This window comes from Castor canadensis, chromosome 14, assembly GCF_047511655.1.
Source record: "Castor canadensis chromosome 14, mCasCan1.hap1v2, whole genome shotgun sequence".
Classification (NCBI taxonomy): Eukaryota; Metazoa; Chordata; class Mammalia; order Rodentia; family Castoridae; genus Castor; species Castor canadensis.
The window spans coordinates 17,396,242-17,406,752 of NC_133399.1; the positions used below are offsets into that span (position 1 = coordinate 17,396,242).

At 36.9% G+C, this 10,511-nt stretch overlaps 1 pseudogene; it reads left to right on the plus strand.

Moving 5' to 3' along the window:
• Positions 1-7,158: 7,158 nt before the first annotated feature.
• Positions 7,159-8,223, plus strand: LOC109678945 (olfactory receptor 7A10-like; annotated as a pseudogene).
• The last annotated feature ends 2,288 nt before the right edge of the window (positions 8,224-10,511 follow it).

The following is a 10,511-nucleotide window of genomic DNA, read 5'->3' on the forward strand; positions in this document are numbered from 1 at the left end:
TGTCCTGCCACCTTGCTATACCTGCTTTTGTTGTTTAAGAGTTTTTGGATAGATTTTTTGGGTCTTTAAGGTACAGGATAATATCATCTGCAAATAGGGATATTTTGAGTTTCTTTACCTATTTGTATTCCTTTTAATTCTTCTTCTCACCCAATTGCTCTGGCTAGAAATTCCAGTACTATGTTGAATAGGAGTGGGGATAGTGGGCACCCTTGTCTTGTTCCTGATTTTAGGGGAAATGGTTTCCATTTTTCACTGTTAACTATGATGTTGGCTGTAGGTTTGTCATATATAGGCTTTACAACGTTGAGGTGCTTTCCTTCTATTCCTAGTTTTCTTAGAGCTTTTATCATGAAATGGTGTTGGATCTTGTCAAAGGATTTTTCTGCATCTATTAAGATGATCAAGTAGTTTTTGTCTTTGCTTCTATTAATGTGCTGTATTACATTTATAGATTTGCATATGTTGAACCACCCCTGAATCCCTGGGATGAAGCCAACTTGATCGTGTTGTATGATCTTTCTGATGTGTTGTTGGATCCAGTTTGACATTATTTTGTTGAAGATTTTTGCATCAATATTCATTAAGGAAATTGGTCTATAGTTCTCCTTTTTGGAGGTGTCTTTGTCTAGTCTTGTGATGATAGTAATGTTGGCTTCATAAAATGAGTTATGCAGTGTTCCTTTACTTTCTATTTCATAGAACAGTTTAAGGAGGGTTGGTATTAGTTCTTCTTTAAACATCTGATAGAATTCAGCAGCAAATCTGTCAGGCCCTGGACTTTTCTTTTTGGGAGACTCTTTAATTGATGCTTCAATTTCATTTTGTGTTATAGATCGGTTCAGGTGATTAATGTCCTCTTGGTTTAGTTTTGGATGGTCATTAATATCTAGAAATCTGTCCATTTCTTCAAAATTTTCAAATTAATTAGAGTATCAATTAAGCCTATTTGTACAATTAATATATTAATGAAATATGAAATAAAAAAGAAAATGTGACATATTTGCAAATAAATTTACAAGGCTCCATACCATGTGTATCTTGCCATTCAATTAGAGTATATTCTTATTCTCTGATGGAAATTTCACCTGAATAAATGTCTATAGGAGAATAACCCAGACAGATCCACAAAACTGCCATGGAGGCCCAAAGAAGAAATGGAAATTAAAATTTTTCTGCATAAGTAAACATGTGGTGGTCATGATACCTGTCTGCCACTAAGAAGCATGCTGGTGCATGCTTGTTCATCATTTCGTGTTGTTTCTCCTCTGAATTCCATGTTCTCCAGGGTCATATTCTGTTTCTGCCACATCCTCATATTCAGGACATTCAGGCTTAACCTCTTCACCTTGATACTGAAAGACAAACCATGTCTCTAGCCTGCTTTGTAAACAAAGCTTTATTGGAACAGTGTCATGAGGATTCACCGTGTGTGTATGCAGCTGATTTAATGATATAAAAGCTGACTTTCATGTCCATGGAGTTTCCAGAACCAGTTCCCCATGGACATTGAGGGGAGTCTGTTCCTTGAACCCAGTCTTTTCTATAAGAAGATCAACTACTAAAAAGGGATGTGGAGTCACCCTCCAAGACATGAGAAGGATTAAGAATTTTAATTTGCTTTGACAGCAGAGTGTATTGGCATTGATGTCATGGCTCAAGAGGACTCTCAGGACATTTTTGCCTCTATCTGTTAGAACCCTGCCACAAGCACATTACAAATCCAAGACAGATGGATGGAAATGCATCGTACACATGGAAAAGCTAGTGTCCCTGTGAAAGTCCTCCAGGATGAGGGAACATCAGCTGAGTTCCTAGTACTTTATGAAGCCTTAGCAGTATCAGCAAATCCTATTCAGCTGACCTTCAATTAACTGTATATACTCAAGGGGACCAGGTGGGCTCTGAGTAACCCCCATGTACAGTGCCACTGAAAATAAATGTAGTGTACTAAACAACTTGTTTTTAGAATGCTTGTTCTACAGCATTATCTAACCCTCACATTAAACAAATGCAATAAACCTGTGTATAATTATGATAACACTGTACTTCTTATTTCTGGCCTTTGCTCTTATATTTAAAGATAATGTTCACCATTACTGTTTTATTCAAGTTCATTTGATATACCTCTATATAAAAAGACTGCATGGAGAACAGAATCCAGGTAAGAGAACATGGATGTTTGCTCAAGAAAGCTCATGACCCCAAATTGCAAGACAGCAGGATTTCAAGTTCCCTGAATGTTTTTTTTAAATTGTTGTGTTGGGAGAGGTACATTTTGGCATTTGCAAAAGTTGTTACAATATATCACAATGTATCAAATATATTATACTTGAATTTACCTCCTCTGCCTCTCTCCAAGTTCCCTGCGTGTTATGTATTTATTATGAAGATCAAAGTTATTTGTGATCATAAAGTGATACTTATGGATGACTTTGGTGCTGTTTGCTTGACACATTTCTAGTGTTCATGGCAGCATTCAGAAATGAGAGGGAACATTATTTAGAACAATGGAAGAATTCATATTTATTAGTTGCACTGGAAGTTGCCAAGAAAAACCAAATAATTAAACAATAACATGTAATACATGCCATACAATCCTTAATGAATAAAGCCTTACACATGAACAGCAAACTCCCAGACTTCATTGACTGCAATTTCAGGGTGCAAAATAAATGATTGTATAGCATAATACAATGTATAACTGAGACATTTATCTCATTATATCTAAGGTCCTCTCTGAATCTGAGGTCAAACTTTTCTTTTTTAAAAAAGTATTAGCATATAATAGTCATACAGGTAGATACATTGTGATATTTATATATGTTCTTACAAAATACCTTAGTTATATTTACTCCCTCCATCACATTCCTCATTCCTCTTGTCCCTTCTTAGAACAATTTCAACAGGTTTCATTCTTCTATTTTCATATGTGGATACAAAATACACCTACCATATTCACCCTCATTCACCCTTTCCTGATGTATACCTCCTCTCCTTGGTGCCCAACCTTGGAAAAGACCTATTTTACCCTCCTGTCTTTTATTGTTTTTAAAGAGCATATTGATAGTCCAAGAGGTCTGTCCTTGGAACTTCAAGCATTTCTTATTCTTTCTGTATCACCATGCTCTGCTAATATTCAACAGGTTATAGTACAGCACCATTCTACATTTATAGATATGAACTCCCAATACTTAAGTATTCTTCCAAGTTGAGCACATTGACAGTAATGATCCAAATATATAATTATTACTTATTTTATTCTCCCGTTCTCTGTTTTTGTTTGAAAATGACATTTTTGTTTTTTAAGATAGTTATACCTTGGTTTTCCTTGTGACATTTCCATATATATATACTATAAACTGAATTGGTTCATGTCTTCTCTATTTTTCTCCTTTCTAACTTAGTCTCCATTTATGGTGATTTCAATAGGTTAAAATTTCTATATTCATTCTTGTATAAGAAGTACAACAACCATATTCACCTTTTTCATTTCCATCTTTTACTGTCCCTCTCTCATTAGTAACCTCCCATGAACGTGACCTAAATGTATTTGTATTAGCTCTATATACTACATGTGAGAGAAAAAATGTGGACTTTGGCTTTCTGAGCCTGGCTAACTTGACTTAAGATGATGTTCTTCAGTTCCATCCATTTACCTGCAAACAACAAAATTTCAATCTTTGTTATGCCTGAATAAAATTCCTTTGTATATCAATACCACATTTTCATAATCCATTCTTCAGTAGTGGGGCATCTTGGCTATTTCAATAGTTAAGTTATTGTGAATAACACTGCAGTAAACATGGGTGTGCAGGTGCCTTTATTGTAATCTGACTTAAATTCCTCTTGGTATATCCCCAAGTGTGGTATTGACTTGAGTTATACACAGGATATTTTAAATTTTTTGAATAAAAAAGTCAAGGATTTGCTGCTCATGTTTTTACATTAAGTGGCCACATGTCATCTCCTTATTGAAGAAGGATTAGTAAATATTTTGAGATTTCAGGGTTGATATTCAACACTAGTCAAGGCTTCTGGGAGCCAAGGAATATTGTCAAGGTGTGTTCATTGGTCTTAGTCTTTGGAGAAAACATTGAGGTTTGGGACAGTGTTGAGAGTTTAGAACTTCAGAAGACAGAAGAGTCCTTGTAGAGCTAGGAATAAAAACTAATTGACTAGATATTTAATGAGTTGTCAGAAAGAAAAAGAAATGGATTTCAGTGCACAGCCATGTCCCATGGAGAAATGCAGTACTCAGGAATAGTAGGAATAGGAGACCAAAGATACAGAGCTGTAAACATCAGCTTTTCTGCTATCACCCAGCAGGTGCAATCTTGGTCAGGAAGGACATATTTTTTTTGCTTTGGAGCTCGTATCTTGGGGACTGATGCTTAATTTTTCCTGCCAGCCTGTCCACCTACATAGCTTCAGTATCCACGCTAACTGTCCAGAAAGGGACTTGGACTTCTACAGGGAGACCTTCTATTCAGAAAACCCATCCAGGTGAGTCTGAGAGCCCAGCAGGTGCTGAAGGATACCTTCTGAGAGATGAAAGACAAGAACATTTGCTTAAGGTCACTAAAGAGCCAATGCAGCCCAGCCCAGAGCTGAGAGATGGTTGTGGCTTATTTGTTTAATTCATTCATTTGATTATTTACCAGCCTAGAAAGAAAAGTGAACATTGAATTCAGCTATGCAGGGTCATTGTTGTCAATGAAGTGATGGCAGTGGAAGCCAAGAAGGACTGAGAGGATTAAAGTGGATTCAGTGTGAGTAGAATGTGTGTCCCAGACTTTTGTGTTTAATCAGGTGGGAAAGAAATATGGTCTTACCTGTAGAGGGATGCACAGTGACTTGAGCATCTTTCTTATTTCTGAGATTTCGTTTCATTGGCTCACTATTATCTTCTGCAAATTTCCACAGTTATCAGAATTTCAACTGCAGTTTTGAGTTTAAAATTTATCTATTTTTGGAGTATATTTTTCCCCAAAATTTTAAATTGTATTTAGAGGAATATGTCTATATTCTTACTTCTGTCATTGTTTTGCTATTCATGGTGATTTTTCCCACCACTACCATTACATATAGTTTTCCTGATGTTCCTCTAAAGCACATTGTTTACTTTCATACTGAGATCTCAAATATCTGACTTTGGTAGGTATGTGAGCTAAGGCACCAATTTCATTTTCTTCAGGATACAAAGCCATTTAGATCAGCTTTAATTTTATTATTCAGATTCTGCAAGGCAATTAAAATCAAATACCTCATCATGTGTTAAATGTCAGTGTATACTGAAGAATAATTTCTGATTCATTAACCAAAAAGTAATTGACCACCTAACACATAACTCAATATTTAAGAAACTTTTCCATTATATATTTTTATATCTAGGTCTCTGATAGTTTAGTTGTTAAAGCATGTTGTTGGAATTAAACTTTTGGTGTTAGATATGTATTTCACTTAATTCTTGAACCATTCAATTTTGTTTCTTAGAGTTTTTATTTTGCCCTGCCACCCCCCTGCCATTCTTTCATTTTCTAACATCTTCTTTTTAAATATTTTATTTTCTCAAGCATAGATACCTTCTGATTCCACTGTGAAAACCAAATGGTGAACAAAGCAGATCATGTCTCTGCTCATTCAGATCTTGCATCATGATGTTGAGACACAGAACAGTGTAGTAAGTGTGTGTGTTTGATGCAGTGTCCTTGGTGATTATCTAATGCATGATTCTATTTAGTGTAAAAGGGAAGATTCATCGTGGTGCATGTGGAATTTATAGTGTGTACACTGGGAAATCTTCATATGTTGGATAAAAGCACAGGCAGGTCTGGAGTTTGCCCAGTGGATTTGTTCAAATGGTTCAAAACAGAAACCCTGAAATAACATAGAGAGGATATCAAACAAGGGGACGGCAATGGGGTCTGCCTTCTCTGATATTGAGCATGAAAAAACCTGGGCACTAGGATAAGAATTGCCAACTGAGTTTCCTGAGCAGTCTAAAAAGTTTATCTCACAGAACTAGAGAAGAAAACCATGGTTAGCAGACATGGTTAGTGAAAAGACACTAAAACAATGGACAGGATTGAAAAGCAAGTCATGTTAAGGGGAGGACATTTATGGGAGGAGAAAGGTTAAGTGCATAGGGGAAAGGATGTGAACAAGTTTGAAGCACATTCTATACGTACATATGCATATATAAATATGAAACATTGAATCCTGTGGAAATCATTTTAAGAAGGGGACTGGAGGAAGAGGGAGAATAATTGAGGGGATTAACCAAACCTTGGTACAATATATGTATATATGGAAATGTCACAGTTAACACCCTGGTAGAGTTATCATATAAATAAAATGTTTGGAAAATAAACTTTGGTCTCTACAAACAATAACCCCACCACAAAAAATAATTACAAGCACAAGAATATCTGGACAGACTGATCACTTGTGCCTTGCGCTTCAGCAGCAGTGGATACACTTTATTCATTATTCCCCACCACCATCTCCCGTCACTCTCCTTTCTCATCTGCCTACTCACAAAGGTCTTCCTGTTGACTGTGAAAATTTCAATCGAGCAATTTGTAAAAGAACTTTTCCTCCTTCTAGGTACCGACATCTGCAGATGACTTTGTGTACCCCTCCTTGCCTTCCTGTTTTTATTCCACTGCAAGTGTCACTGAACTGCTGTTCTTGACTGAAATTTTAGAAAAAAATAATAGCTAGACTTTATTTTATATCTTCTTTTTACTTAATAGTATCTGTCACCAACTGTCATGTCTCATGATGATTATGTTACATAATTACATTTTCTTTCATTTCTGGTTGTATTTCACATTCATTGAGTTATAGGAACACTTGCTTTTTTTGCACAGAACAATCATCTCCTGAACAGTGCCTGCGACAAAATATTACTGAATCATATTTTCATAATGAATGAAAAATTAGTGCATACAATTTTAGAATGATTAACCTCTTCAGAAAATGGTCAGAGTTGGGCTGGATTTGCAAGTCAGGAATGGCAAATGGAGAAGATTCACACACAAAACCTAGTAACTCATATCCTGATTACAGAATGTATAAGACCATATTTCTGTCATATGGTTATTCATAATTGTGTCATGTCTTTTTCTCTTTTACGTTAGTCACATCAACCACATGGGGCCAAAGAATGACACGCAGATTTCAGAATTTCTACTTCTTGGGATTTCAGTGGATCCCAGGTTGCAGTTTATCCTTTTTGGACTCTTTCTATCCATGTACTTGCTCACTGTGATGGGAACCTCTTAATCACCCTGGCCATGACCTCAGACTCCCACCTGCACAAGCCCATGTACTACTTCCTTTCCAACCTGTCCTTCGTGGACATCAGCTTCACCTCTACCACTGTCCCAAAGATGATGGTAAACATACAGACACAGAGCAAGACCATCACCTATAAATCCTCCATCACCCACATGCATTTTGTGATACTCTTTATAATGTTGGACATTTTTCTGTTGTCAGTGATGGTTTATGATTGCTTTGATTCCATCAACCACCCCTGCATTACACGGTCATCATGAAACCCTGGCTCTCTGTGTTGCTGGTTCTGGTGTCCTAGATGGTGAGCCTCTTGTATTCTATCATGCAAAGCTTAAGAGTGTTGCAGATGCATTTTTGTGCACACTCAGAAATACCACACTTCTACTGTGAACTGGATTGTGTGGTCTAACTTGCCTGTTCTGACAAATTTCTTTATAATATAATGACATATGGTATAGCCATGCTACTGTGTGGTGGTCCTCTCACTGGCATCATTTTCTCTTACTCCAAGATAGTTTCCTCCATCCGTGCAATCTCACCATGTCAAGGGAAGTATAAAGCATTTTCTACCTGTGCATCTTACCAATCAGTGGTCTCTTTATTTTACAGAACAGATCTAGATGTCTACCTTGGTTCTGCTGCAACTAAAACTCACACTGCACTGCAAAAGCCTCAGTGATGTACACGATGGTCACCCTCATGCTGAACCCCTTCATCTACAGCCTGAGGAATACAGACATCAAAAGTGCTCCAAAAAGTCTGTTTGAAATAAAAACAATAAAAGGAACAGCTGTACTGAGAATGATACATTTCCTCTTGATGTACATGGAACAGTACTGTATAGTAATTATTTACAGACTATTTTATACTACATTAGGTACCAGAAATGACTTAAAATCTATAGGAGTACAGGTGTAAGCCATTTGGAAATGCAATGCCATTTTATATCAGGCACTTGATAGCTACAGATTTTGGATGTCAAGGTATGAGTGTATGCTCCAATTTCGACCAGTCCTTAGTATTTACACTGTAACTGACCTTATGCAAATCACCATAAATTGCTATTAATGTAATATAGTGTCTTAAATGAATCCAGAGTTTTTCATCCTTCCCTGAGAGAGACCAAAGAAAGGGAAGAGCCATGGAGGAGAAGATTCAACACAGTATCTGGCTGTCACATGTGGGAGAAATAAGAATATTGCAAGTAATTTGAATATTACATGAATACTTAGAATTCAGGAAAAAGAACTAATACTTCTCAAAGAAGGTTCATCCCTTGACCTCAATCTGTCCTTGGAGTGTGTTGCCTACCATGAATGACTTTGTTTATCTGGAACCTTTGTTCTACATGGACAGTCAGGGCTTACCACGTGAATCATGGTGGTGGGTGTTGGGTCACATGGCATCAGCTCTGTCTATGGATGTGCTGGGGAATAAAGGCCACCCAACACAAGGGTGGTCAATTATGTCTAGGTGACTGAATTCCATACAAGTCTGGAAATAGGCTTCAGTCAAATTTTATACTTGTTAATATTCTGTGGCTGACATTCACTGTTTAAAGAAAGGATCTTGCTGGGTGTGGAGGTACATGCTTACAATCTCAGCATTTTGGAGGAAAAGGTAGGAGAAATGTACATACTAGGTCATCCTTGGCTATATAGGGAGTACAAGGCCCACTGATGCTATACAGAGAGACGTTATTTCAAAAAAAGTTGAACATAAGGCTATTTTATGTTCAAGATTTGTCAAGAAAGCCACTGACGATAGGTCTCCCCTGACCAAGAACAAACAGATCATGAAAGATGATTTATTTACTTTGCCTTCTGTACTTGGACCCTTGGTTAAGTCATTTCATAATAAGAAACTATAACTATGATTACAGTCTTCCTTCTAGGAATCACTGGATCTAAAGGTGATTTTGGAGACTCTGGAATCAAAACAATCATGGTTGAAGATCTCTGAATATCTGATGTCAGAAAAAAACAGGTGAACACAGCTGGGTGTGGTGGCACAATCCCAGCTACCTGGGAGGCAGATGCAGGAGGAATTCAGATTGGAGGCCAGGCAGGGAAAGTCAGCAAGACCCTGACTCAGAAACAAAATGAAAACAAAGGTCTTGATATAGAGCTCAAGTGGGAGAGCATGCATGAGGCCCTGGGTTCAATCCCACACTCTAAAAATAAAAAAATAGCACACAAAAAAATCCTAAAACAAAATGCAGGTAACTATACCCAGAAATGTCATAATCAAACAGCCAAAATCTAGAAAAAAATGACAGAATCCAGAATAAATACAAATGAATAATTCATAAATGACAAATATGAGACTAACCACATATTTTGCTTTCATTTTAAAACTCTTTTAGAAGTCACTGACCACTGCCCATTTGAAACAAGATAAAAATAATGTACAATGGAGTTCCAACAGGAAGTAGTAGAATGTAGGACAAGCATGGTACATAAGCTGGGAAAATGTAAATGGAAGCACATTACTAGAAAATTCTCACATTATACCCAAAGTGGACTAATACTGAGATGAATACCCCGCACCATTAAGCAGTGTTATTTGGTAAATCAGCACAGTTCACAGTCTGTATGAAATGAAGAGGACTCAATCTGCCATGTGTGTTATAAATGGTGTTTTTTCTACATTTTGTATTAACTATTTCTACAGAAGGAAAATTATAAAAAAAAAACAAGACAAAGATACCTGACACAATAACCCAGGGTTGAGTAAATGAATCAATAATAAATATAGTATGGTTTAAGTGGATGAATAAATATTTTTATTTGCTTTTCTTTTGAGAGAGGGTTGCTATGCAGCCCAGGTTGGTCTCAAACTCCTGGCTCAGCCTCATCAGTGCTGGGATTACAGGCATGCCAGAGGATGATATTTGAATAAAAAGAATTGCATGGCTATCTGAGGAAGTGGAAAATAATCAGATAACTATAAACTTAGGGAGAACAGGTTAAATGCTGGAAGAGAGAAAGCCAGAAAATATAAGTCTCTCAATTTGCATACAAATATCACCTGTATTGTTGCCTAACTATCAAGTTATACATATATTGTAAATTTAACAGGGCCCCACATAAAAAGCATGGCACTGGAAGCTGAAAGAAATGGAGCTGGGCACCGGTGGCTCATGCCTGTATTCCTAGCTACTCAGAAGGCAGATATCAGGAGGATCATGGTTGAAGACAGCCTTA